This window comes from Triturus cristatus, chromosome 9 (assembly GCF_964204655.1).
Source record: "Triturus cristatus chromosome 9, aTriCri1.1, whole genome shotgun sequence".
Classification (NCBI taxonomy): Eukaryota; Metazoa; Chordata; class Amphibia; order Caudata; family Salamandridae; genus Triturus; species Triturus cristatus.
Genome location: NC_140592.1, coordinates 566,551,190 through 566,578,748, shown reverse-complemented (window position 1 = coordinate 566,578,748; position 27,559 = coordinate 566,551,190). Strand labels below are relative to the sequence as shown.

At 42.7% G+C, this 27,559-nt stretch overlaps 1 protein-coding gene across 5 annotated transcripts in view; it reads left to right on the top strand.

Annotated features, from left to right (window-relative positions):
* Positions 1-27,559, top strand: part of KLC3 (kinesin light chain 3) — a 1,068,754-nt gene that overhangs the window by 721,287 nt on the left and 319,908 nt on the right. The window lies entirely within an intron of this gene.

Below are 27,559 nucleotides of genomic sequence, written 5' to 3'. Positions count from 1 at the left end.
AATCCGCTGGGGAGAGTCGCCCTTTATAAGATGATGATCCTCCCCAAGTTTCTGTACATGCTACAAAACACCCCGTGCCCCTTTCCGCGCCCGTGGTTCCGGGAACTGGATAAGATGGTGGTCAAATTCCTCTGGGGCAGCGGCAGGCCCCGGCTGGCTTTAGATCGCTGCAGGGTCCCCTCCTACGACGGCGGCCTGAGCATGACTAACCTATATCTATATTACTTGGCCACCCAGCTGCTGGTGATCCACGACTGGTTCTCGAGTGGATGGGGCGATCCGGCCTATCGCCTCGAGGTGCAATGCCTCGGATTCTCCTCTATCCAAAACATGCTCTATGGAGCATCGGTCCCCCTGTCGCTCCCTGGCGTCGTGCGGGGCCCTTTTCTCGCGTGGCGTGCAGCTCTGAGGCACACCCGATGGTCGGGGACGAAAACACAGCTCACACCGCTTTGGCACGGGACATGGCTTCGGGAGGTGGTGGGACTGGCGGGTTTTCGGCAATGGGATCTCCTAGGGATCTCCACTCTGGGCGATATATGGCGGGGGAGCCACATGTGTTCCTTCCAGGAGCTTCAGACCCGCTTCTCGCTGCAGTCTTCCCAATTCTATCGATACCTTCAGCTGCGCCATGTGGTCCGGGCCCACGTCCCTCTCGACTCCAGACTGCCTTCTCATAGCCCACCTGAAGCTCAGGTGATGTTGGGGTGCCTGGGGAAGGGTGGAATATCCCGCATTTACAATTCCCTGATTAACAATACCCCGGTAGACTGGACTGGACTGAAGCAGCGATGGGAGGTCTGGGTGGGACCCCTAGATGACGCGGATTGGAGGGACGCCCTTATGGCCCCTCGATCGCTTACCACCTCCGCTAGGCTGCGGCTCATCCAGCTCTATTACCTCCACGCCGCTTATCTGACTCCGGACCGCCTGTATCGGGCGGGCCTCCGCGCGGACGCCTCCTGTGCTCGCTGTGGGGTGGCTCCGGCGGATTTCTTCCATATGGTGTGGTCTTGCTCCCGCCTGGAGGACTACTGGGCAGCGATTGAGACCGACCTAGCGGAGGTCCTGGGATGGGAGGTCCCCCATGAGCCTAAAATGGCTCTGCTGGGCATCACGGACGGGCTGGATGGGTCCCGTAACGACAAGTATTTTCTCACTACTGCCCTAATGGTAGCTAAGAGGGATATAGCGGCCGTGTGGTCACAGCCAGACCCACCTAGCAGGGCTACTTGGAGTAGAGGGGTGGATTGGTGTGCGGCCCAGGAGCGGTCGTTATACGCTGCCCGGGGCTGCCCCAAAAAATTCCGCAAGATATGGGGGAAATGGCTGGGGGGCATAATTTGAGGGGTAGGGGTGCGGGGGGCGGGGGATGGGGGTGGAGGGGGGGGGGTCTTTACATCTGTTTGTCAATGGTTCCCTGATTGACGTTACTGATGCCATGTGCAATGCACTGTTGTGTGTCATCCTTGATATTGTCCTTGATGCCCGAAAATAAAAATTTGTTTATTAAAAAAAAAAAAAGAATGGTCGCAATTGATGTGCTACTCTGAAATGGACACTACACACACTATCACTCCCTTGAAGGGCTCTACTATTTAGAACTCTTAATCACAGATGCTTTACGGCTGTTTTCTCCCAGCTCTTTTTCTTCTTTCTTCTCTGCCTTTACTCCTTCTCTCTTGATGAGCTTTTTTTTGTTAGCACACTGTTTTTTCTGTATATATCTTCAATAGCATTCTTGAGAATTAAATTACAGGCTTGTCGATTGGTCTGGGAGGCTGGTGGGTGATGGGTGGTTGGAGTACTGTGTTGGGCCACGCTCTCTCAAGGGCTGTTAGTTCACGACAGCTCACAGGGTTGGGATGATTCCTTCCCAAAAACACAGGGGTTGGGTATGGAGGAGTGGCAGGGTTTGGGAAGGGTGGTCACATTTGAACTTTTTGTGATAGAGAGTACAGTGTCCTCAATGTTTGAGGGTGGGTGTTTGATGGGTGGCGTAAATTAAGTCAGAATGTTCTAGTTTTTCCAAAAGTAGGCTTGCTGCTTATTTTTGTAATCCATTTTTGTCTTGAGAATGTAGGATTGGCCAGCTTAATTTGTCAGATTTATGGCTAGGATTAAATGCATGAATTGGAATGTTTCTGGTTTAAATTCACAAAGTAAACGGCAGCTGGTTAAGGATGAAATACGGGTTTATAGACTCAATTTACTAGCTTTAACAGAGACTCATTTGGCGTACAAGGATCGTCTGCTACTAAAGCAACAGGGTTATGACATAATTAGTTGTACTTCACAAACGGTTTCCATCCAGGATGTTGCTTTATTATCTGCAAAGAACTTCAAATGAAACGTTTTGAAAACTGCAGCGGATCCAAGGGGGAGATGGGTGCTGGCACAAATGGTATTTCATTCCCAGAGGTTTGTTATATGTGCAGTTTACAGGTCAAATATTGATGACCCCCAGTTATTGCATATGCTCTCCTTAGAGCTTTTAGACTGGGTGTGGTAACTGATTATAATGGGAGATTTTAATTGCTTAATAGATTAAAGTATTGATTCTACTAATCATAAATCTACCCCCGCATGACTAAGACTTGGGCATCAATTCATGAATTGATCCAGTTTCATGGGCTTTGTGATGCATGGAGGACTATATACCCAGCTAAGCCAGGGTATACCTTCTATTCATGTCGCATTAACTCTACTCCAAGATCCGTATGTTTTTTCTGGGAGACCCTTATTAGCAGGCCCCAAGATAGAAGTATGTCTCAGGACTGTATCAGATCATCACACGCTCTTATTTACATTTTGTCATATCAATACAAGAGCTGGGCGATCTAAGTGTTCATTTCCCCGCCACCTTCTGTCCAACGACGATTATGTGAGTCACATCTCTGGTTTATTAAGAGAATTTCTCATTACTAACCCAGGCACAGCGACACCCTCCATTATCTGGGATACCATGAAGGCATACATACGTGGTATCACATTACAATTTATCATTAAACAAAATCGAGCTGCTATTGAAGTTGCACGTTTATTGCGGTAAGAAATCCTACAACTTTAAATATTACATGCACAGAAGGTTGTTCAATGTGCCATGGATGAGCAGGCTGGTTTTATCCAATTAATTGAAAAACAATCTTTGTGTGAGCTATTTTTCTCCAATTAATTGAAAACAATCTTTGTCTGAGCAGGATTTAAAAGAACAGATAACAGACAATTATGCTAAGAATAAAGCTCTGCAATACGAATACGGTGATAGGGTTGGCCGAGTCAAAACTCCGCTAGGCAGTCTAAATGTAAGATCCAATGTATTAAAGGCATGAATGTTTGCTTTGTTTTATCAGGATATACTATCAGCCTTATATAGGGTGCTAGTCGGAGATTACAACATATATTCAGAAGTGCAAGTTAACCCATTTAGGGGAGGATCAGGCAGGAGTGTTGCAGACTGAGTTTTCTATTGGAGAGGGGGAGGCAGCCTTCTAAGCTCTTCCTTCAGGCAAGGTGACAGGGGAGGATGCTCTTCCAAGTATTTAGGAATATGATAGCTAAGGAATTTGTGAAGGTTCCCCAGCATATCTATAATTGGGGGGGAAATAACGGATTCCTGGAATGTACCCAACATCATGGGATTCCTGAAGAAAGGCAAGCCTTTAGAGGAAATGGGGTCATACCGACCTATTTCCCTGATCAATTTGGATGCTAAGTGGTTCGCTAAGATCTTGACAGTGAGACTTGCCCCTCTTCTCCCGATACTAGTTTCCCAAAAACAGCATGAATTCATATAAAGAAGGCATACGACCAGCCACACCAATAAAGCAATTGCTACGTTCGATGCTGCAAGGAAATCTAATACTAGGATAGGCATGATTCTATTAGATGCCAAGAAGGCCTTTGATCGCGTAGCCTGCGAATGTATGTGGACTTCATTGGGAGCTTTCGGTTTTGGGGGCAAATACATCCAAATGTTACAGGCACTATACAAGACCCCATGTCCTAGGTCGATATACTCTGGGAGGAATTTAAGTACATTTGGGATGTACCGTGGAACTCGACAGGGATGTCCATTGTCTCCCCTTGTAATCGCTTTGTATATTGAGCCATATCTTTGTTTGTTATTTCTGAATTCTGGCATCCGGCCATTGATTTCCAGTGATCATGAACTTAAAATTACAGCGCATGCAGATGATGTGGCTGTCTTTGCATTAAATCCGTTGACAGCCCTCGGACAGGTGGTTATGGAGGCAACAGATTTTGGCAGGGTTTCAGGGTATAAGCTCAACATCTCCAAAACACCGGTCCTATTGAATTTCGAGACACGCCCCAATGGTTGGGGTAATCTCAACTGCGTATATCTTGGTGTCAAACTGTGCTCTAAGGTGGAGGATATAATCAAATTGAATTATGAGCCCTTAATATCTGTTGTTGCCAAAATGAAGTTATGGAATTAACTCCCACCTAGTATTTTCGGACAATTAAATATAGTTAGAATTAATATCCTTCCAAAATTCTTTATCGATTCAATTCAATAATCTTTATTCGGATACAATGAAAATATATCCATAAAAGCACATTCAAGATAGTAGCAATATAACAACAGCACAATAATCAGTAGGAGGGGTTAATGAGATGAAAAAAAAAAGTTGATAAGCATGACCATCATAAATTCAATACATGTTAAAAATATAAATAAAAGCAGAATTATGCATTAAAAGTTAAATGCGGTGGGGAGCAAAAATAACAAACCAGAATTTCTTTATCTTTTTAGGGCAATTCCTTTAAAAATCCTGGATTCTTTTTTTAGATGAATGAATGAATGAAATAAGCTTTATTTCGATATAAGCATATCTGAAAAGCGTGTACATTTATAACATAGACAAATATAAAATCACAGAACTAGTCATAAAACAGTGGTATCACCAGATTTCCAAAGCAGACAGAAGGTAAAAAGTACATATAAACAGAATAAATAAGACAATTTCTTTAAAAGAGAATATAAGCAATCAATATGACAAAAGAGAAAAATCTGCTTATGTGTGGACTGCGAGGGCTTTAGATCTTAAAAGCCAAGACCACCTCAGAAACTTGGATAATGCGCAAACATACAGAGATCGTGTATCTGATTTAAAAATGTGCAAAGCTATGAGATGGTCTCTTGTGCCTAAGTCTCTACACAGGGGTTTGAGCCAATAGGTCCTTGGGATTTTATATTCAGGGCATGCAAATAAAACATGTGCAATTGACTCGACTCGAGTCTCGCAGAAAGGACAAAATGGTGATGTCTGAAGAGGTGGCTTCCAGCGTGCGGTTAATTCGCGCACTGGAAGTGTGCCAACCCTAAATTTAAAATAGAGGGCTCGATCAAAAGGCATCTGGATAATATCAAGATAAGGCTCATAACGCACTTCATCCTTATGCCTTAAGAACTCAGTGGTGCTTCTAGCACCATAAGGACTAGAATTCCTCTTCGCAGTAACCCAACTCCAGTACAATTTCTTCAGTTCAGCTTTCGGGGGTGAGGTTCTATTCACCCAAGCGTCTTTAAGACCGAGGTCATAAAGCAAGGTCTTAACATCTTTCAGCCATTTAATTTTGTACCAACAAGGCATAGACAATATTTCAGTCAGTCCCTCAGCATACTTCGCTAACTCAGGGGTTCGCCAAAGCCGGGCCCATAAAAGAAGGGGGCGGACTTTTACCAAGTCTTTCAACGTGTGGCACCCTAAGTCCAATAACAGAGGTACCACTGGAGTGCTCTGGGGTAGTGCCATCAATTCCTTGTAAAAACTAGAATCAGACTTAGCAAGCTCGTCAATATTGTTTAGGCCCCATAATTCGGCGCCATAGAGTGCCGAACTCACACCTTTTGCTTTATATATCTCTAGGGCTGGGGCTATTGGCCTAGACAAAGAAGAACGATGTTCCCTGAGGAGGGCACCAGTAACCCTCTTATGGTTTAAAAGCATCTTTTGTATGTGAGTTGACCAATGCATAGTATCTGAAATGCGGATACCCAGGTAATCGAATTCTTTTACCCTATCAAGGTTAACCGCATTCAGAACTGGGGGCCGTCCTAATTTTTTGGGTGGATTCAAAATAAATATTTGGTTTTGGCGGAATTTATTATGAGGCCTCTGCCATTACAGAAGGTTTGAAAGCTGTCGAGGAGAATTTGAAGACCCATACGTGTTTTAGACAACAAAAGAGTGTCGTCAGCGAACAGGAGAGTTGGAATACGTTCGCCCGCCAGGGATGGCGCGTCAGAAGGGACTTTCATCAGGTGCTCCACTACACCGTTCACATAAAGTGAAAAAAGGGTAGGGGCAAGGACACATCCCTGGCGTACACCCCTGTTCACTGGGATTCTCTCTGTTTTCTGGCCCTGAGAACCCCACCGCACTTGTGCGTAGTTTCCCTCATGGAGTTTTATTAATAGAGCCAATAGATAAGATAGGATCTTCATACTGGCCAGGACATCCCACAGGGTAGATCGGGGAACTAGATCAAAAGCTGTTTTAAGATCTATAAAGGCGAGGTAAAGGCTTCCCTTTCCAAGGAGGACAACCTTCCAGTAGATGAGAAGCAATCTGAAAACTTGTTCTATGGTACCTGTCCCGACCCTGAAGCCTGCCTGATAGTCTGAAAGGATGTTATTATCATTCGCCCAGAATAAGATCCTCTCCAGGATCACCTTCCCAACAACCTTCTGGGTTGAGTCAATCAGACTAATTGGGCGATAGTTGGCTGGGTCATCCCTGCCACCCTTCTTAAAAATCGGGACTACCTCAGCCCCCTTCCAAGATTCAGGGACCGAAGCACCATTAGCGATGGCATTGATTAGGGTGGAGAGAAGCTTCCCCCAACTGACTGGGTCTAATCTGAGAACGTCACCAGGGATACCATCGGGACCAGCTGCCTTCTGGGGGACAATGGACTTAATAGCATTGACCCCTTCCCTTTCAGTAAAAGGATTAGTATTCGGTGTTCCCACTGAGGGGAAAGCCTCCATAGAAAGAAGCTCCCCCTCACTCTCGGGCAAGGAGGAGTAAAGTTTGGAGAAATGCTCAAACCAAACCACACTAATGATGTTACAAGTCATAAGCTCATGGGCTGGTCTATTCTTAGTCCTAATTATACTCCAGAAATGACCAGAGTCGCGTTTTAAGGAAGCCTCCCTCAGTGCCTGCCAATACTGTTCTTCCCAAGCCTTTTTAGCATTTGACACACAGATCCTATACTCCTTCCTGGCCAGCTGGATCTCAGGCGTGATCCTACTTTTAAGGGCCGTAATTAAGGCAGATTTCTTCCGCCTACAGTTTTGTGTGTACCAGCCATCCATAAATTTGTGCTTAACCCCCCCCCCTCGCTGATCCGCCTTTACCATATACTAGAAATAAATTCCCCAGCTCTTTGATAATACCTTGAAAAACGATTGGGACCTTGCCATAAGCAGCCTCATGAGTATTAAACGAGGCCAACTCAACTTGTGCTGCACACAGTATTGCCCCAATCGACTGAACTTTCTTATCGTCGAGCATCACTTTACGCCATTTAAGGCGCCTCTCGCAGTTTGCGGGGCGCACCTCGAGGGTTGACATAAGGGTACCTATTGGTGGAATTAAAGACCCATTTACTCCCTCCCAAAGCGGTTTCAAACTTAAGGATAACTGATTGTGGTCGCTATCAACAGAGGGAATTATTTCCATGTCCACCACATATGACCAAAGTTTAAAGTCGAGAAGTATATAATCTATCCTCGAAGTATGGTTTGTCCTGTTATAGGTGTGAGCACCTTGCAGGTCTGAGGCTGTTCTGCCGTTTGCCGCCCTTAGTCCAAACTCTAAGGTCATGGTGTTCATATATATAACTGATTTTGTCCATCTCCTAATAGGGGGCAATGATAATAAAGGAATGCCTCTTTTGGCGTCATCCTCCTATAAATCAGGGAGGTCTAATGATGCAAGGGGCTCATAAGAGCAATTAAAATCTCCTGCTACCAGGACGTGAGATGCGTGATGGCACTTACGCAGTTCATCCTCAAGAAGTGTAAGTGTGGGTGACAAAGCTCCTCCGCTTAAACCCCTGGCATAGATATTTAATATATCAAAAGATTTCCTTCCCTGAGCTCCCTTGAGAGTGAGCCTTAAGATGTCAGGAGAGATAATATGGGTTTGCCTAATAGTGCACCCAAGAGAGATGCAGACCCAAATGAGAAGACCGCCCGAAGGGCGTCCTCTCCCAGACGAGGATAGAATGGCCGGCTCAAAAAAGGTGGAATAGCCAACCATATGGTGGGGCACTGTGCTCCAAGTCTCCTGAAAAATACAAATACTACAGGGCTCTATCAAAGAATTCCAAGTTGGAAGATCTAGTTTGCTAGCGATGCCAGCTACATTCCAGCTTAGGACCATTAGAGGAGGGACGTCTGTGAGTAAATCTCGTGTTATAGGAGGAATGGCAAGACTAGGAGTGACCTGAGACAAGTTAAATATGGGAGGCGATAACGGGTAGTTTATATCCTGAAAATTTGGACCAAACTGTGGTCTTTGGTGTTGGGCATGGAGTGTCAGAGTGATAGGTAGGGGATCCCCAGCAGGTTCAGAGAGAGCTTCTGCATCTTCATTGTATTGGCCGCCAGTGGAGATACAAAAACCAACCGCAGCAGGGTTTCCATGTCAATAAGAATCATAATGTCCATGCGATTCTCGATGTCTAGTAGAGGCAGAAGTGGCGTAATCATTGTCACTGGTGGCCTGGGCCCCCTTGTGGAACCCGTCGTGGGCCAAGTGGAAAAAAGACTGTGAGTAATGGAAATATGCAGAATCTGAATAGAATTGACTTAAGTCAAGACATCCTATACCATTTGTAGCAGAGCCTGAATGATGGTTACAAATTAGCCTTGTGACACGAGGATCCCTAAAATTTACAAGAATACAATCGCCAGACATGTTCTTACGTCTATTACCCACCCAGGAAACCCTTCTAACATGGAGAACATGGCCATCCAGGTGCCTAGGAAGCGGCTTGTTGTTGTTAAGCCAATGTGTTGTTTTATTTTTTAATTCAGTAAAGGATTCAGTTTTACCAGCTTTAAGCTGAGGAACTCCTGTTAAAACAACCACAAAAGGTAGGCACTCCGGTGGCAAATTAATATGAGGTAAGTTGTGCTGGGTGCAGATAACATTATCGTTCGGTTGATCTTGTGCAGGACCCTTACTAGATGATTTGGGCAAACTCTGGGTGGATTCTGTCTCGTGTCCTAATGCTTCAAGATTTTCGTGACTATTAGTTGGACCAGAGACTAGTTTTTTATTTTTCGTGGATTTTCTATCCAGGTTACGCGTAGATGCTGAGGATTTGCGACCTGGTGCAATGGCTCCATTCTTGGGCCCTAAATTTGAGGTAATATTCAAATTTAGCAGAGTAGGTTGGGAAATAAGCTCGCTTGGAATATTAGGAATGGGGTCTACAATAACAGGATTATCATGGCCAATCTTCGAATGCAACTTAATTAATGATTTAAGAGAGAAGAAGTTGTCTAAGGAGGCCTGCTCAAATCTCTCGAGCCTCTCAGACTGAGTCTTCACTCTTTCAATCAAGGGGAGTGTGAGAGATTTAATAAGAATTTCAATTTGGTCAACAAGAGAAGATTGAAACTCAGGGCCATATGAACCAGGATTCAAAGGTAGCTGCTCTACAGATGTTGTTTGGGGGACCAAATTGATAGGGTGCGCAGTGGATGATTGTATCCTCTGTTGTTGAGGTGTAGATATCGCTGTGCGACCCGCTTTCATGTTGATAGTATTGCACGATTTGGTTTTACATTTCTTGGGTGCTTTTGGACGGTCCCCCTTATGGCCACTACCCACTCTTTTCCTTTTGCTTGGAGCAGCTTTAGATCCAGCAATATTAGATGACACAAGGGAAACAGGAATATCAGGGGTGGGGACTATGTTAACAATAGACTCGGAGGCCGCCGTTGAAATCACCAGCAGGGGGGAATGGGACGAGTCTAACTGTGATAAAGGGCCATGACCTATAGAGCTATCTAGATTTATATCCATTCTGGACGCCGTACTTTGGTTGTTCCCCAGTGTGATAGTATTTGTTTGATTGTTTTCTGTAACGGGGGAAACAGCCATTGCTATTTTGCCCAGTGACGAACGTTTGGCATTGAGCTGATCAAGAGAGAATCGGCGTTCTGTGATAGCTATTTCCTTTTCAAGGACAGAACAGGCGCGTATTAAAAATTGATCTAAGGTGCCACTAACTGTGCCCCCGCCAGACCCACCTCCCTTTCCCGAACGCGTAGATATTGCCATAAGCTCAGTTAAATAGTACAAAACTAGACGAGTGGTGCAATTAACTGTATACTATTGCAAACACATCCACACTTAGTCCACAAAATACTTGATAACGGAAGACTTTACCAGAAACAACAACACGATGGGACCAAGGGGAATGGCCCGGCCCGGCCTCCCTCGGCCCCCGACGGCCACAGACGGTCCCGCCCTTGTCCCGGGCTTCGCCCGGGCTTGTTCCCGCGCGCGTTCCGCGCTGCGGAAACAGTGATGGATAGATATAGAACCAATGGGCGGGAGGTCAGGTGGGCGGCCCTAGGCCCAGGTGGAGTCAGCAAAGGGCGCCTGGGGGATGTAGTGTTCCTCCCTTCCCCACAGTGACGGTAAGAACCAGCAGCGGTGGCTCGGTATGAGCAAAGGACCGCAGAATACAATGTTGCAGGATACAATGTTGCAATAGTTCCGAAGGTTTCTGGGTAATAGAACCTGTCATATGACTCCCACAGCTGCGACGAATATCCTCTATACTCGGTAAGATACCTTCTCTCACCTGCAGGAATAACTACCCTTTCTCTCATTCCCATAAAACCAAGATGAAATCATGTAAGATGACAGGAAAGAACAAAAGAAAATGTCCTGGTTCGTAAAGCAGAAGCTGGGATTCAAAGACGCTAAAGGAACAATGCTTCCACATCCATTTCCTGTGATATCCTGATGGTAGTGAGGCACAGTTCAAAAGGCAGGAAACTAAAGATAAATCCCAAACCTCAAATAATTGTCAATATAGGGTTAGAAAATCCAGCCACCGAATACACACTATGTTCTCACAGTGCTTCACCGGAGTTAACCTGCTTCCGGGGGATGCTCGCTGACTCACTTGACCTCCTCCTGTGGCAGAAACAATCCCTATGTCCGCTGATGAGGATCTCCATAGGACACTCCTTCTGCAGCCGCAGAGGAGGAAACGGGACCCATACACCGCCGCTCCTCCGAGCGGCTGGCAGACAGCAAGATAGAGCTTCGAGCGGGACTGGCTCAGTGACTCACAAGGAATGCAGCTCCGAACCAGGACTGCACCAAAAGACAGCGTGCGCTCACCAAAAGGCTTGCAAAGGAAATCAGCATGCAGAGCAGCCACCCTGCAACGAACTTCCTGAATCCCTCAAAGAATTAGATGCTTTGAAGGCACCATTGGAAATTGTATCTGGGGTTAAAAGCGTGTGAGACGAGCAATCCGACTTATGAAGCTCCCATATAAGCGAGGGAGCTTTCAACTCCCGAATTTTAAGTTGTATTTTTAGGCTGCGTTTGTGGCGCCTTTGCCCAGTTTATTTATCCCAGCAGACCACGACCAAGCGACTTTCTGCTATCAGCTAACGCTGGGGGAAGAATATAGGCTTATTTTTATACCGGCTGGGGGACCCAAATTACTACAAGAGGGTTTGTTTTAATGTTGTGAAGGATGCTATTTGTATCAGGCAGGAAATGTGTAATAAATATTCAATTGCATTTTTAAATAAAGAAATGCCGCTGTGCCTGCTTTCCCTGTAGTTTCAAGATCTAATCAGAAAGCCTTAGGTGCGATATGGGGTTCAGACTATCGGGCAGGTGAACGACTTAAATAGCTACTGCTCACTTACGGAATTACAGGCTAACTATGGGCTCCCTTATCACTTAAAAAAAAATATTTACAAGTGAGGGACTACTTTTTGAAAGGATGTAAATACCCAATGGAACTGGAAGGTACAGAGTTAATGCAGCATCTTTATAAGGCAGGTAGAAATCCATTGATAAGTTCGGTATATCAGATCCTTTGTCAGTATGTAACTGATGACAGTGTGCTATTGGCTTCAAAATGGAGCCGGCAACTGGTGTCTGATGTTACATCTCAGAGCTACAGAGGGCTCTTGAGATTTTGGATAAATCAGTCCACTCTATCAACCTGAAACTGCAACAAGTCAAGACTATTTGTCTCTATATTACATGCCAGAAAAAATCTCTAAATGGGAAGCCAGTGTTTCTGGGGATAAAACTAGGTGCCCAAAATCTAGGCAGCTTACTGCAGATATGCTACATATATTCGCTGTATGCCCTGCCCTACAGGACTTCTGTACTGATGTAACTAAATTAATGTCACATTGCCTAGGCCTCCAGGTTTCATTAGCCCCTAAAGAGATTTTGATGGGTGTTAAGTTTGAGTATGATGGTGGTAACAAGTGCCTTACGACTATAATGATTGGCTGTGCCCGGGTATGTGTTGCTCGGGTTTGGATTTCTGATGCGCCCCCTAAGGCAATTGAATGGTGGGCTCTTTTGAGGCAAATTTATGAGTCAGAGTTGGCTCTTGCCAAAGCTAAAGGTCCTTCCTCTCTGAGGAAACTCGGTAAAATGTTGGTAGGTCTCAGCTGGGTTTGATCAAATTATAATTTTGATTGATGTTCTTTCCTTCAGATGACCATCAGGTTTCGGCCTAATCATTATTTATTCATGTTTTTTCTTTCTTTCTTCTTTTTTCTGTATGCATATTTTTTCATTGAGTATTATGCACTGAACATTTCTGACTGGAAAAATAAAAAAATTGTCTACAGCTGACATAACTCCATCATTCTTTTAAAATTCACCACAGCTGACAAACCTACACAATTCTATCAACATCTTCCACAACCATGGTGAAAGCACTATGCAAGCCAGATCATGAATTTACCCAGCCAGCATAAGGTAGCATGCTGGTTAACCTTCTTCAATGGTACAACTTGCTTTGTCTGAAATGTTTAAACTTTACTACAGTAACAGCATATCGGCAGCAAGATATTAAACCAACCAACTGCACATTTTGTAAAATATTAGGTACTACACAACAGCAATACTGTCACATAGCGCACACCTAGACATCACCGAACTCTTGCAGTTGCTAGTGACCAATGCTGTGATTTATCATTCACAAGTGTTGATGTATTGCATGTATTACAGCCGAAAACTCAAAGATTATTTATCTGTAACCCTGGATAATGTATGAATATTGACAATGCATTTGCCAAATTTCCTCTGTAATATGCAACTATAAAAATTTTGAAATTTGTATGACTGTATAACTCATGAAAATGTGAAAACCTAATAAAAACAGATATTAAAGACATTGAACCAACCACACATTCCAGTTTTCAGAAACTTAAATGCTCAGTAGCGGCGATTATCTCCTGTGGGCACTAAAGTCACTGATCCTACAGAAAACGACAAGGAGGTGGCAGTGGGATGCTTCAAATAAGGCACATCACACTGTGATTAAGTCAATTAAGTAAGTAAAAGACTTACGATCTAGAGAATAGCTAGCTTTTTGAAGCTGCCTTTGAATCTAACCTCTGATGGTACGAGTATCTTTCAAAGCATCTAGTTTAAAGCATATAAAAGTATATTCCTTGCAAAATAACATATACCAAAGAAAATAAAATGTAAAACATCGAGTAGAGATTAGGCTTAACAATTAGGGTTAGGGCTACTATGTAGTTTTGTGAACTGGGGCTAGGTTTAAAATTAATTATAGGGTAAGGGTTTGTTTTAGGATTAGGATGACATTTGTTAGTGTTTGTGTTAGTAATTCAGTTGTAATAATCACAATTGCTTTACAATTAGCTGTTTTTTATTCTTTTATTGTGTTGTAGCATGCACAAAAGCAAGAATTTCAAAATACAAACATTTTCAGACAGCATCATTACCGTAGTAGCGGTCCAAGTATTCAGCAATAACAGCCAGACAACCATTTGTGGGTTACTTATTGTAAAATCTGCAGCATTATTTGATGCAATGAAATACCATTTTGAAATTACAACCCCTCTCTTACATTCTTGTGGCGTTGTTTATTGAACATACTGTAAGTACCACATGCTGTAATACAAGACAGTACTACACTCATTACAATGGCCTATCATATGAGGTACATCCCAGAATGTTGAGGTCTACATCCAAATGTCAACCTTGATTTAACATACTCCATTATATGTTGCGATCTTCTCACCTATCATTAAGCTGTTAGCATATTTTAACATGTCAACTGTCCACAGTTTCAGTGAAGGGACCAACACTTTTCACCCACCAGCGCATAGCTATCTATCTCTTAGCCAACACATTTTCTCTGTGCTGTCAACTGAGGCTTTTCCAAGATACATGGTGATTGATGTAATAAGTGTTTTGATTATTCGTAAACATGTACTCTATTGCAAGTGCAGAGAGCGGGTTCTTATTGTGGGAGGTCGAACTGTTAACCATGGCAGGCTAGGGGTTCAATTGTGCAGTCATTATGTTGCACTAGTTACAGCAAAGTGGGGGCTGAGTCCTGATATATTTGCAAAGGGCCCCAAATGTGTTTTGGGCGGGACTGTGGGACCTGTATGTCCGCATATGTTTCTGCTGTCTCATTGAAGTATACGGTGTCCTGGAGCCAGGCATTTGTTGTAGGGGGTGGGCCTTTCATCCGGGAAAGGAGTAGTTGGTGCTTTGCCCGCAGGAGTTACACAAGGGTAAGTCTCCTGATGGGTTTTGAAAGTGGTTTGGCGTAACCTAACAGCATGAGTCTTGGAGAGCAGTCAATCTGTGTCTCTGTGATTAGACCTCTTAGTTCAGCAATTCTGGGAGTTCCGCTGGGAATTTTGGCCATAGTTTTGAAACAAAGTCACTTAATTCTGTAATTTCCGAAGACATTCAGGGAGTTGGTTTTTCTCTCTCCCTTAGCTGTTCAAGGGATAGGAAATTGCCATCTGGGAATAAGTGTCTGACTCGAGTGATTCCTGCCTCACTCATGCTTTTCGTGATCCTGGCTTCGAGCGTGCAGTTATGATGGGATTGCCAGCTAACTGTATAACGAATGAGTAGTCACCAATATGGCAGCCTCATTTCCCTTTCTTCCAACAACGAATGCCCACACCTTATAAGCCCTCTGTTTTTTAGGAAGAGGCAGGGGAAGAAGCTGAACAGAGAAGGAAGAAGCAAGCAGGTGCAATGGTAGAAGGAGGAAACTCAAATTGTGATGAGGAGCAGAAGGAAAGAACAGAACAAGACAACTTAGTTGTCAATCTTTCCAATAGACGTCTGACTGAGAAACAATCTCAGGCCCTGAATAAAGGCCTGGGATTTGTATCTGCCCCACCGGAAGATGCCTTTCACTTCAACTGTGAAATGTCTGACTTTTTCCTAAAAATAAAACTACAAGCTTTTTTTAAAAGCAGGGACTCCACAACCCCTATTACGGATTCAGGACTCAGCAACCCTTCCACTTTTACCCCTCCAACAAGTTCTATTCCTTGTGAAATTATCACCTTTGAGAAAACGGCGATTACGACATCCAGAAAATACCTCCCAAACATTCTTTTCAAAATCTGATGAGGAATGAAAGAGAAACTATCAGCACTCTCTAGCCAAATATGATACAATCACTATAAAACCAGCTGACAAAGTTGGAGCTATTGTCATCCTCACCACTGGCGATTACAGAAATGAGTGCTTCAGATTACTGAGCAACATCAATCATTACAAACTCCCTACTGAATATCCTATGCCCAGACTGCAACAAAAAGTCTGGATAATGATAAATGAGGCAGAGTCTTATGGGTGGGTGACCAAGAAGGAAGCTGATTTTCTTCTTAACCTACATCCAAAAACCTCCTACTTTTATACTCTATCCACTATCCACAAGTATTCAAGGCCACGCCCTGGTAGACCTATCGACCCAGGGATATGATCTCTTCTAGAGCCCTTGTCAAGATTTTGTGACCACTTCCTAAATCCAGTAGTAAAACGTACACCAACCTTTCTGGGAGACACCAAAGACATAATAAACCTCGATATGCTTGGGAATATAGATCTATTATTACCCTTGAGGTAGAGGCACTCTACACGAACATAGCTCAGGATGCCACCTTCATGATTATTAAGGAGATGCTTAGGGCAGAGAAATGGAATTCTATTAACACTGGCTGACTTCATCATAGAATGTGTCACCCTAGCCTTCAAGGAAAACTACTTCCAGTTTGAGAGCGAACTGTACCTCCAAACACAAGGGACGCCAAAGGTCAGTACATTTGCCCCCAGTCTAGCATGCCTATATATATGTACAATTTTGAGGTGACATTTATCTTAAACCCAGATAATCCTTATTTTCAACGGATCCAGCTGTGGCATAGATACATTCATGACATCCTCATCATTTGACAGGTGACACCTCAGACATACTGGAATTCACCAATTGGATCAATAGGTGCAACCCTTACCTGAAATTTACAGCCTCAGTATCCAACATGGAATTGTCTTTTCTAGACCTGGTAATATCAATTGTTGATGGGCCCCTTAAGACCAGGACCTTCCATAAAGCTTCAGATAGGAACATCCTCCTTTTATTCGACAGTCATCACCCTCGGGCCTGAAACAATCTTCCTTTCAGGCAGTTCCCTGGAATACAAAGGTACTGCAGTGATATCATCTTTGAGGCCCAGTCAGATGCATTTGCTAACAAACTGCAGAACAGGAACTATCCTATGCACATTATAAACACAGCTCACAAACAAACCTAGAAAGACATTCAACCAAAACGTACATGTGTAACTACATATACCCCAACATTTAACATCATCAAGAAAATAATAAATGATGGTCCATACTGAACAGCGGGGCACTAAAATTGAAAAAGCTCTCTTTGCCTTCAAACGTTCAAGTAACATCTGGGACCTCATAGTGCGAGCAAGACCACGACACACTAACACTCAAGACAGTATCATGAACAGCTGGAGACAACCCTGTGACTGGACACTTACCTTATGGTCATTGTAGTGTATGCCCAACTACTCACACCACAAAAGAAGTTGATTTGGGTTTAAGAATGAAATAGAAGTAACCCAAATATGCCAAATGCTAGACAAAAAACTGCATCTATCACATTACATTTCCATGCGGTCTTGATTATATTGGCATGACTGTAAGACCAATCAAGACCAAAATCAATGAACACCATAGTAATATCAGGTGTCGTCGGAGAACTACTAAAATGAACTCCCACTTCATCACATCCAACCTCTCTCCTGATGATATAAGATGGGCCAAGACTATGTAAGGGGGTTAAGACATCACCTATAGACTTTCTGAAAAAGAGCAGCGCTGGATTTCTAGGCTTAAAACGAACCCTATTGGATTAAACAATGACATCCGATAATCCGAAATCATAAGACCATGACTTATGATAGTACACTGAATTTAAAATCAACCCACAGTACCACAGTAGATGTGGTACAGCATTCACATTTTTAATCAAGGACATTTATATCCCACATTTACTATATTATAAATTATAATACATAATTCCATCTAGAGGCTATATGATTTAACGTGTGGATTTCATTTGAACCCTTTTGAGAAGCCTGTTGCATACAGTGGAATAGGAGGCATAGTATCACGGATGAAAACCAGAGTATACCTTACTGGTTTCACATCCACTACCTTTTTGTATATTTAAGGAAATCTGGTCTATTGTCAGTCAGTCAGTCAGTCAAAACTTTATTTCAATTTATAAAATCACAAAAGTTAATACATTGTACATAGAGGTGAGAATATATAAAAATATAGCCAAGTAAACATACAGGTGTGTTACATGGATTTCAAACATTCCTTCCTTTAAAAAATACTTAATTGAAGAATAAATAGTTAAAAAGAACTAAACCAAACCAATTTAGAGGGTCAACCCTAAAAAACTACCTCCTAGTGTGACCATTTTTCCTTAATTCGTATACAATCAAACTAGGTTAATTAGAAAATCATACTAAAAAAAATGCATGGTACATAAACAATCATCGGAGATGAAACTATAGAGCATAAAACATTTACTAGCAGCTCCTCTTCGTTGAACGAACACACCCAAACCCAGCCCAAGACCTTAGCGACAGCAATCACAATATGATCTTCAGTGGACTCTGTAGCATAAGAAACTTTAAAGGCTTTTTGGTTACTCTAATTTCTTTAAGCGCTTGGAGCCCTATATTAAGTATTTTGATTAATCAGAACGGGGAGAGGAATATCAATGTAAATATCGAATTTAAAGTTGGCTGGTGGTGGTGCAAATTATGTAACACTGATGGTACCGGTTTAATGGGGAATAGTTTTGAATGGGGAGAGTAAAATTGCTATGTTGGAACGTAGCGGGTCTCAATGATGGGAGAAAAAGGGCCCAACTTTTTCAATTGTTACGTCAGGATCCTGTCGACATCCTCTGTATTCAGGAAACCCACATAGCTGGATGTGACAAAAATGTATTAAAAAATCCTGGATTTAATTTGATAGTAGCAACATCTCAAACGTCTAAAATACGGGGGGTCGCTATCTTGGCAAAACCCGGTTTGGGGAGTCCTAGACACCGACTTGTCGACAAACATGGCAGGTGGGCTGTGGTTCAACTAGAATTGGATATAACCATTTGTTCACTCTATAGCTCTAATTTGGATGACCCACAACTCTTTATCGAACTTGAATTAGAACTGGCTTCTTGGGCCGGCCCACTTATCCTGTGTGGGGATTTTAACATAAATATTGAAAAACTAGTAAACAACAGACTCCCACAGAATTATAGTGGCCGGAAACCCAAAGTCTACAGGGCAGTATCCCATCTGATGGATAGTCATGACTTAAGGGATACCTGGGACATCTTGAAGCAGAATGATAACGGCTTCACCTATTAATCCTATCCCCACAACAAGTATGTTCGATTAGACTACATTATGACATCAATACATAAGACAGCCCTAATAGACATAATTAAATCCCCCAAAACCATCTCTGACCACAACGCACTCACGTTAATTTTTGAATTGGATAGCTTTAATAGACCTAATATCCAATGGTCATTTGACCGAAAGCTTTTTACTAACCCAGGCTATATTAATCATATTACATCATGTGCTCAATCTTTCTTTGATTGTAATCAATATAGCGCACCCAGATTCAATGTATGGGACTGTTTTAAGGCAGTAATTAGAGGAGAGACTATAGCGTTTGTAGCTAACCGTAAGAAAACTCAGGATAGTATTAATAAACAACTTAACGCGGAACTCATTAACCTGGAAATAGTACATGCTAAACAAATTCAGCAAGGAATATCAACCTCTGATACACTGCAAAAATTATTGATTTTAAAAACAGAAATTAATAGCTCGCTAACACAAAAAGCAGCGGAAATATATCAAGCCAATAGAGAAAGAATTTATGAAGCAGGGGAAAAAGTAGGGAGGCAATTAGCTCTTAAAACTAGACAAAAACAAACATACAATAAAATAAAGAATATCGAATATGAGGGTAAACAGTACACCTCCCCTCAGGATATTGTAGATGTCTTTCGGAAATATTACCAAAAACTATACCAAAATGATAATGAACATCTATCTACAAGAGACACAAAAACCTTTCTCAGTGAGTGGCTACCGGAACCAGAGCTATCTAGAATACTCGATCGAGTAGGTAGAGAAGAATTGGAGAAAGAAATTAAAATGGTAGAATTAGAGACTGCATTGTCGGACCTAGCTAATGGGAAGGCGGCTGGTCCTGACAAGATCCCCCTAGAGCTATATAAGGTGTTGGGCAAACAGATACTACCCTATTTATTAGACCTGTTTCTAGGGATACAACATCACTCAGGTACACCAGAGTCTTGGAAACACACTAATATAGTGATATTTCCAAAAAAGGGGAAACCCCCCCAGCTTCCATCTTCATATAGACCTATCTCGCTTATAAACTCTGACTCAAAGCTATACTCCAAGATACTTGCAAACCGAATGAGGGGGGTCATCGAACATCTTGTATCCCCATGGCAACATGGCTTTATCCCTGGGAGAGGAACAACTGACCATACCCGTAGAGCCATTGCCTTATTTGACATCATGGGCGCCATGGGGGAGAGATGTCGATGGTCCTACTTGATGCCGAAAAGGCATTTGATCGAGTGTCTTGGCGGTTCTTATGGGAAATTATGGAATTCAACAACTTTGGCCCAGGCTCTATAAAAGCCCTAAAAGCCCTGTATATCAGCCCTAGGGCTAAACTATCCATTGAAGGCTTTGAGTCAGAGTTTGTAGAGGTACAAAGAGGCACTAGGCAGGGCTGTCCTTGTTCCCCGATATTATTTGCCCTAGTAATTAATCCTTTAATTTTAAAGCTTCTTAACTCCCCCCAAATACAACCAGTTAAGGTGGGGTCATATTCTACTAAAATATTGGCATACGCCGACGATATTGCCGTGCTTACAACTAAACCGGCTGATGCAGTAGCAGAAATAGAACAAATAACCCAGGTTTTTGGATTCTATTCTGGCTACTCACTTAATAGAGACAAAACCATGGTTTTATGTACAAATAATACTATACATGACAGTCCCTATAAAGTAAAAAATGCAATCTATCTCGGTGTAAATATTTCTCCTGAGGTAAAAGAGATTAACCGGCTTAATTATGACCCTTTGATCAAGGCAGTAAAAACAGATCTTAAGAGGGTAGATAACCTACATCTTTCAATAATAGGGAGAGCGAATTATATTAAAATGAGCATATTTCCTAGAATACTCTATCTATTCCGGGCTATTCCATTGATGGCCGACGGTAGCATTGTTAAAATCTTTGATTCCACAATATCTAAATTTATATGGAACTATGGTAAAATAAGGAGAGCATTACCATTACTAACCCTCCCCCTACATAGAGGCGGCCTTGGTATCCCGAACTTGACATTCTACCTCTGGGCGACACTACTCCAACAAATGGGCCTGCTCTTTAAAGTCAAACCTTCCAATCTACCCAATACAGACTCCTATATCCCTTCTATTTTTGAACTTGGACTAGGTGATAAATGTCAAGGGCTATTTTTGAAACAACTTGAAGCGTCCTATTACAAAAAGACCAAGTTTAAGGTGATTGGAGACGCATGGAAAATCTGGAAACTTGCCTCCAAACAATTAGGTATACCTAAAATAACAAGATACACCTCTCTTTGGCACAGTAAGATCATTTCATCATTTTTGATAGATAATGTCTCTAGGAGATGGGAGAATTTAGGCATATATACACTTGGTCATTTTTTTGGACAGAATGTTATTCCATCTTTCGAGGGACTACAACAGAGATTTGATATTCCATCCACAGATTATCTAAAATATTTCCAAGTCTTTACCAAAATTCGTAACTCTAAACTTAATATTAATTTAGATAGTTTTCAGTTTTTCTCTATTATTGAGAAGCGAGCTACTAGGATAGGTACTTTATATGAAATATTTTCTCAATCCTCTAATGACGATCTAGATCGTGTTGAGAGATCCTGGGCACAAAAACTCGGAAACCCAGATGTAGATATCGACTATTCCCTAACTCTCTACACAACATTATTTTTAGCACCTAACCTTAAAGCACAATATTTTAAAACTATTTACAACCTGTATTTTACTCCGGCTAAACTCTTCACCTGGGGAATACGAGTAGATGATTGCTGCCCCAGATGTAGACAGGGACAGGCAAATTTAATTCACATGTTTGCCGAATGTCCGAAACTAGATAACTTACAAACATTGATTGGAGGATTTTGGACTCAAGTATTCGGGCGGAATTTTAGATCCTCCGCTACCCTATTTCTTCTAGGTCACGACGAATCCTTAGGGTACAGTCTGGAGGAACAGAGGATTGTCTTCCTGGGCACTGCCGTCTTTCGTATTATTCTGGCGGCTTGTTGGAAAGATCCCACTGTACCCACCTTTCAGATGTGGCTTAGTCGATTTCTTGCCACATATAAGCAGGAGATAGCTATATATAGCACAAGAGGTAGGAAAGCTAGAGCTCGGGGTACCCAGATCTGGGCCCCAATCTCCAACTGGTACTCCAATGTAAGATCTCCCCCCTGATAAGAGAAGGGCCGACATGATATGACGATGCAAACTGTGTAAATTTTCACTTTATATCTTTTTTCTTTTATAGCAGCTGTGCATATGTATTGGGTTGTAATGATTTTGTACTTTTTCCTGATGTACTATTGTTTCATTAAGAACTTATTCTTTTTTTAAAGAAATTGTTTGAATGAATGCTACAGATCATGCTCAATAAAAAAATAAAAAAATAAATAAAAAAATGATCTTCAGTGGACGTTTTTAAAATCCTGAATGCCTCGCTACTTGACCTAGTCCCTAGGTTAAAACATACGGGTTTCAACCATCTAGACCTGGGTTTTCTATAGGCTGGACAAGCAAAAAGAATGTGAGCCAGTGATTCGTAAGGGTTAAGCCAAAATAGACAATTGCTACTATTCGAGCTACACCAGTTGCTGGTAAATACATTAGTAGGGAGCGAACCCACCCTAAACTGGTGATACAGTTTCCTGTCTTTATGGGTGGTTATCAGATCCCAATACCCCTCATATTTCACTTCGTGCTTAAGATCGAGAAAGTCTCTAGACAGGGAGTGGCCCGTTAGGGCAGCAAATCGCCTCATAAATAGCATATTCCAATATGCTGCCTTAAATTCATTTTTTGACGGAAAAACATAGTCAGCTGGGGAAGCCCATAGACGAATCATCCCCATATCACAAAGAGTGGCCTTTACTCGTTTTAGCCACTTGATTTTGCTCATACCATCAGCCTCCCTAACTTCCATTAGGGCTTGGGCATAATGCGAAAGCTCTGGTGTAACCCATAGCCTTCTCCAATAGGCCACAGGCCTATAGTGTGCCACATCCTCAATCGAGTAGCAGCCCAGATCTAAAAACAAGGGCAACAGTGGGGTGGAGTGCGGGAGGCCAATCAATGACCTTAAGAATTTATTTTGCGCTGTTACCAAAGAGTCTATGTTGGCGTAACCCCACAATTCAGCCCCATACAGTATCGAAGCGCTGATTTTTGAGGAATAAATTTGGGATAGTCGCTGTTCCTTTAGCAAAGCTCCTGAAAGTTGGGCATGCTTGACGGAGAGCAAGTCTATTTGGGGCTTCCAATTTAATTTATTACCAATGGTTACCCCTAAATAAGTAAAAACCTGGGTTTGTTCAAGAGTACCTTCCCTCATCTCGACTCTACCATTGATAGTCCTGTGTTTATGTAGGACCATATATTTTGTTTTGTCAACATTGACTACAAGGTCATGGTCCTGGCAGAACTCCTCAAATCTTGAGAGGGCACACTGAAGGCCCTTTCGTGTCTTGGAAATTATAAGCGTATTGTCCGCAAACATACGCAACGGGATTTTCATCCCGGCTAGAGATGGTGCATCCGTGGGATAATTGTTGAAATATTGCACTACCCCGTTGATATATAGTGAAAAGAGGGTTGGTGCTAGAACGCACCCCTGTCTAACACCCTTCTCTACAGGGAAATTTTTGGTAGTACTCTCCTGCGCATCCCATCTCACCTGCGCATAGTTGGCAACATGTAGCTTAACCAAAAATGCCAGAAGATCTCGTGGATCAAAAATGCCAGAAGATCTTGTGGAATGCCAGAAGATCTCGTGGAATGCCAGAAGATCTCGTGGTCTATTGATATAATGAAGCAGTTTACCTCGTCGTCTTTTCCAAATTAAAATAGCCAATCTTATCCATTTCTGCCTGTGTACTGGCTTGAGGGCTGATGCCAAGGGACACGATGCCTCTGCTATATCCAGGGGATTGGCTTTTTTCTGACGAACATCCCCTCTACCACATGGGAATGCAGGGTGAACCGTCGCCGTGCTCCGTTGCTACAAGCAGCAGCATGGGACGCCTTTTCCTTTGCTCCGCAACTGGTCCTCAAGCTGGCCATGAGTCTGTCACACAACCATGGCCCTCCCCCGTGAGACGGGAGCAAATCAGGGTGGTCTCTCATTTTGGACAAATAATACGGATTGCCGGTTGTCTCCGCCCATCTAGAGTCACTCACCGATTCACCGATTGGCCTCTACCTTTAAAAACCAAGGCCGCGAATGGGAATCCACTTCTGGAATGGAGTATGGGGGTAGGTTAATTTACCATTGACACAATTTGCACAAGTAAGCGGCTTGTTGGATGATTACATCCATCACTTTGTTTATTTCTTTTACCGCTGGGTGGGATAATTCTCCTTTGTTTTATTTCTTCATGTTACTTTGTATACTCCAGAGCCATTGAGCGAGTCACGTCCTCGATGTCCAAGGGGCTCATTCCAAAGTATAGGAGGGTGAGAAATATATTTTTATGTTCCTACTAGCATGTGGATGTTTGTCTGAGATATTCTCTTCCTATCACCATCTGGAACACTTTCGCACATTCTTGAATGCTCCATGGTTTGCAGTGCGATTTACCACTGATCACAATTTTGCGAATATGCCTGTCTGAATGGTCAATTTCTATGTGATGTATTGTTATATTAATAGTTGTCTCATGCTTCTTATTTTAAATCCAGTTCTCTGATATATCGAGCATACACATAGTCGTGTAAGTTGTCCACTTATTTAGTTAAATGACACATTATCCACAGAGCTGGGGCTACACATATATGCATTAGGCAGCCCCTTCTTTTGGCAGATGATTAGGTGTATATATAGTTAAGGTCCTGAAGAAGTGGCTCTTGATCATTTTTTACATACTAGGCATAAAACATGTCGATCAAGAACCTGCGTCAATGTAAATACATTTGATCCTACTGAATTCAATATACCATAATCTGGCTCTTTAAGGGTCATCATGTCTGCGATTTTCCTAAACTGTTTTTAATTTGACATAGAACTGGGTCTTTATTCAAACTAAAGATGTTTTATTCATCTATAGTCAATTTTAATCCACATCTGTCCTATCTTCTCTTTTACCGTCTGTGACAAATGAGCTTCCCCAGCCAACTCAAGGCGATTCCTTTAAAATATCTCTATCAAAGTGCCCCCTCAGGGGTCCCCATTGGGCATTGCAGTGCCAGCCCAACGAGGAGCAGGCCCAATGATGAAGCATTCCACCTTTTGGTGGGTGAGGGTACTTGCTTCTAAAAGCACATGATCCCAGTGATCCCTACTAGGTCTTTAGTAGGTTACCTTGGTAGGTATAACGGAACAGTATACTCCAGTTTAAGTAGTTACATGCTGCACATGGACAATCAGGTACACTTCTCTGGCTGTCATACATGTGAGCGTCTAGTGGGACGAGTGGAGATCACAGCGTATATGCCACCACCTCGACCTGATCTCATTCAATGGGAAGATGTGGGGTGTTGCTGTTGTGGTTAAACCAGTGTATGGCACAGTGAGATTGTGCTGCAGACTAATAGCGCTCCACGTCGGGTTTCGCAAAGCCCTCCCCAAGGCAAAGTGACTATGTCCCATTTTAGTCTGGGGTTCCCCACCACCCAAATTAACCTTGTGAGCAGTGTGTATTGTGCAAAAATAGTGTTTGTTGAGTGGGATGGGAATATTGTAGAACAGGTACAAAAACATAGGAGAGATAATCATTTTTATAAGAGCAACTTGTCCAGCTAATGACAGCAGGAGTGAAATCCATTTGTCGATTTGTTCTAACAATTTGGTGACAGCAGGGCCGTGGTTATCACCTATCAGTGCTTGTTTGTCTGTTGATACCAGTACCCCCCTATGTATCTGACTGGGCTGGGTTGCTCTTTGAGTTGGTATTCTGCCAGAAAACATCTGAGTTGCATTTGTAAGCAGCATCTTCTCGGACTTACCCCAGTTGATGTGTGTGCCTAGTAGCCCTCCAAATCGTACCACTTCTCTAAGGTGGGAGCGAGGTTTGGGGCAGGGTGCTTAACAAAGAGCATAATGTTATTGACATACATTGACAGCAACACACGTTTTTGAAAAAAGGAAATACATCTATGAAAATGTTGGGAATGCAGCCAGGCCATGAGTGGTTCAACAGACAAGGTAATTAGGAGAGGGGAGAGCGGGCATCCCTGCCTGGATCACAATGGATCAGGAAAGGGTCGCTGGTGTAGCAATTTATGCACACATGAGCAGTGGGCTTGGTGTATAAGAGACAAATTAAATTAAAGATATTGGTGCTGATGCCCACTCGCCTCAGTACTGAAAACAGGAACGGCCATTCTAATTAATCGAATGCACGTGCTGTATCCAGGAAGACCGAAACAGCTTCTATGTCAGCCTGAATCGGATGGACTAGGGAGAAGAAAGTCTTAAGGTTTCTAGAGGTTGCTTTATCTGTTCTAAAGCTTGACTGGTCTGGTAACACCAAATCATTCATGTGTGGGTTTAATCTGTTAGTGATTATACAGGCCAGGATTTTATTATCTACATTAAGGAAGGATAATAGACGGTAGTATTTACAGTCTTTGTCGTTCTTGCCTGGCTTCAATAGGGCAGATATTACAGCCTCTCTCGTCGTCAGGGGCAAAGTGCCCAGCTCAAGGGCCTCTTGGTACAAGTCAGCCATTCATGGTGCTAACAGTACCTTTCAGGCTTTGTAAAACTCTGACGTAAGCTCAGGCCTCAACAACCAGCATGCCTTCAATTGCGGTAATAATTTTGTGGACGCTAATTGGTCCCAGCAAGAAGTTGTGCACACCACCTTCTATGCAGGTTAGCGCCATGCCATTAATGTTTTTGTCTATGCCTGGTGTACTGATAGTGCTTTCACTGGTAGAGAGGTTAGACTAGTATGATTGGAAAGCATGAATTAGGTTTTTGTTACCGACAATGGAATCTCCTGTGTCTGTCGTTAGTATCTGTACCGTGGTGTGGTTGTAAGTGTGTTTCGTCAACTGTGCCAGCGTTTTGCTTGGCAGCTTGCCTTCTCCATCTCTGCATACACTTGTTTGTTTATTGAGGACATTACATTTTCCGTCAACAGCCTCCCTGTAGGTAGTGTTGGTCTTGTTTAATATTTAAGGAGTTTGGGATCTTGGCACTTAGCGTATTTGTCCTCAAGTACAGCTAGTGTTTTGTCAAGATTCTCTAGTTGGACTATGAGGAATTGAAGCACACTGTATTGTTTGTCTAAGGTGTAGCCTGTGATGTAAACTTTATATTTCAACTCTGTTTATTGAAAAAACTATTTTAGTAGAAATCGTACAAGCATCATCATATTCGGTACAAATGAGTTGGAAGGCAGCATAAGTATTCAGGACATCAAACAATGTAGGCAACATTTAGGTACCAAACAGCAAACAATACACACATGATAGCAGAATGTCTCATCAAGAGAAATATAGATAAAATTTGTTGAAGAGAGTATAGTCCCTCAAATACAGTCTAGTTCGCTGAGATGAGCATTGAAGCATATGG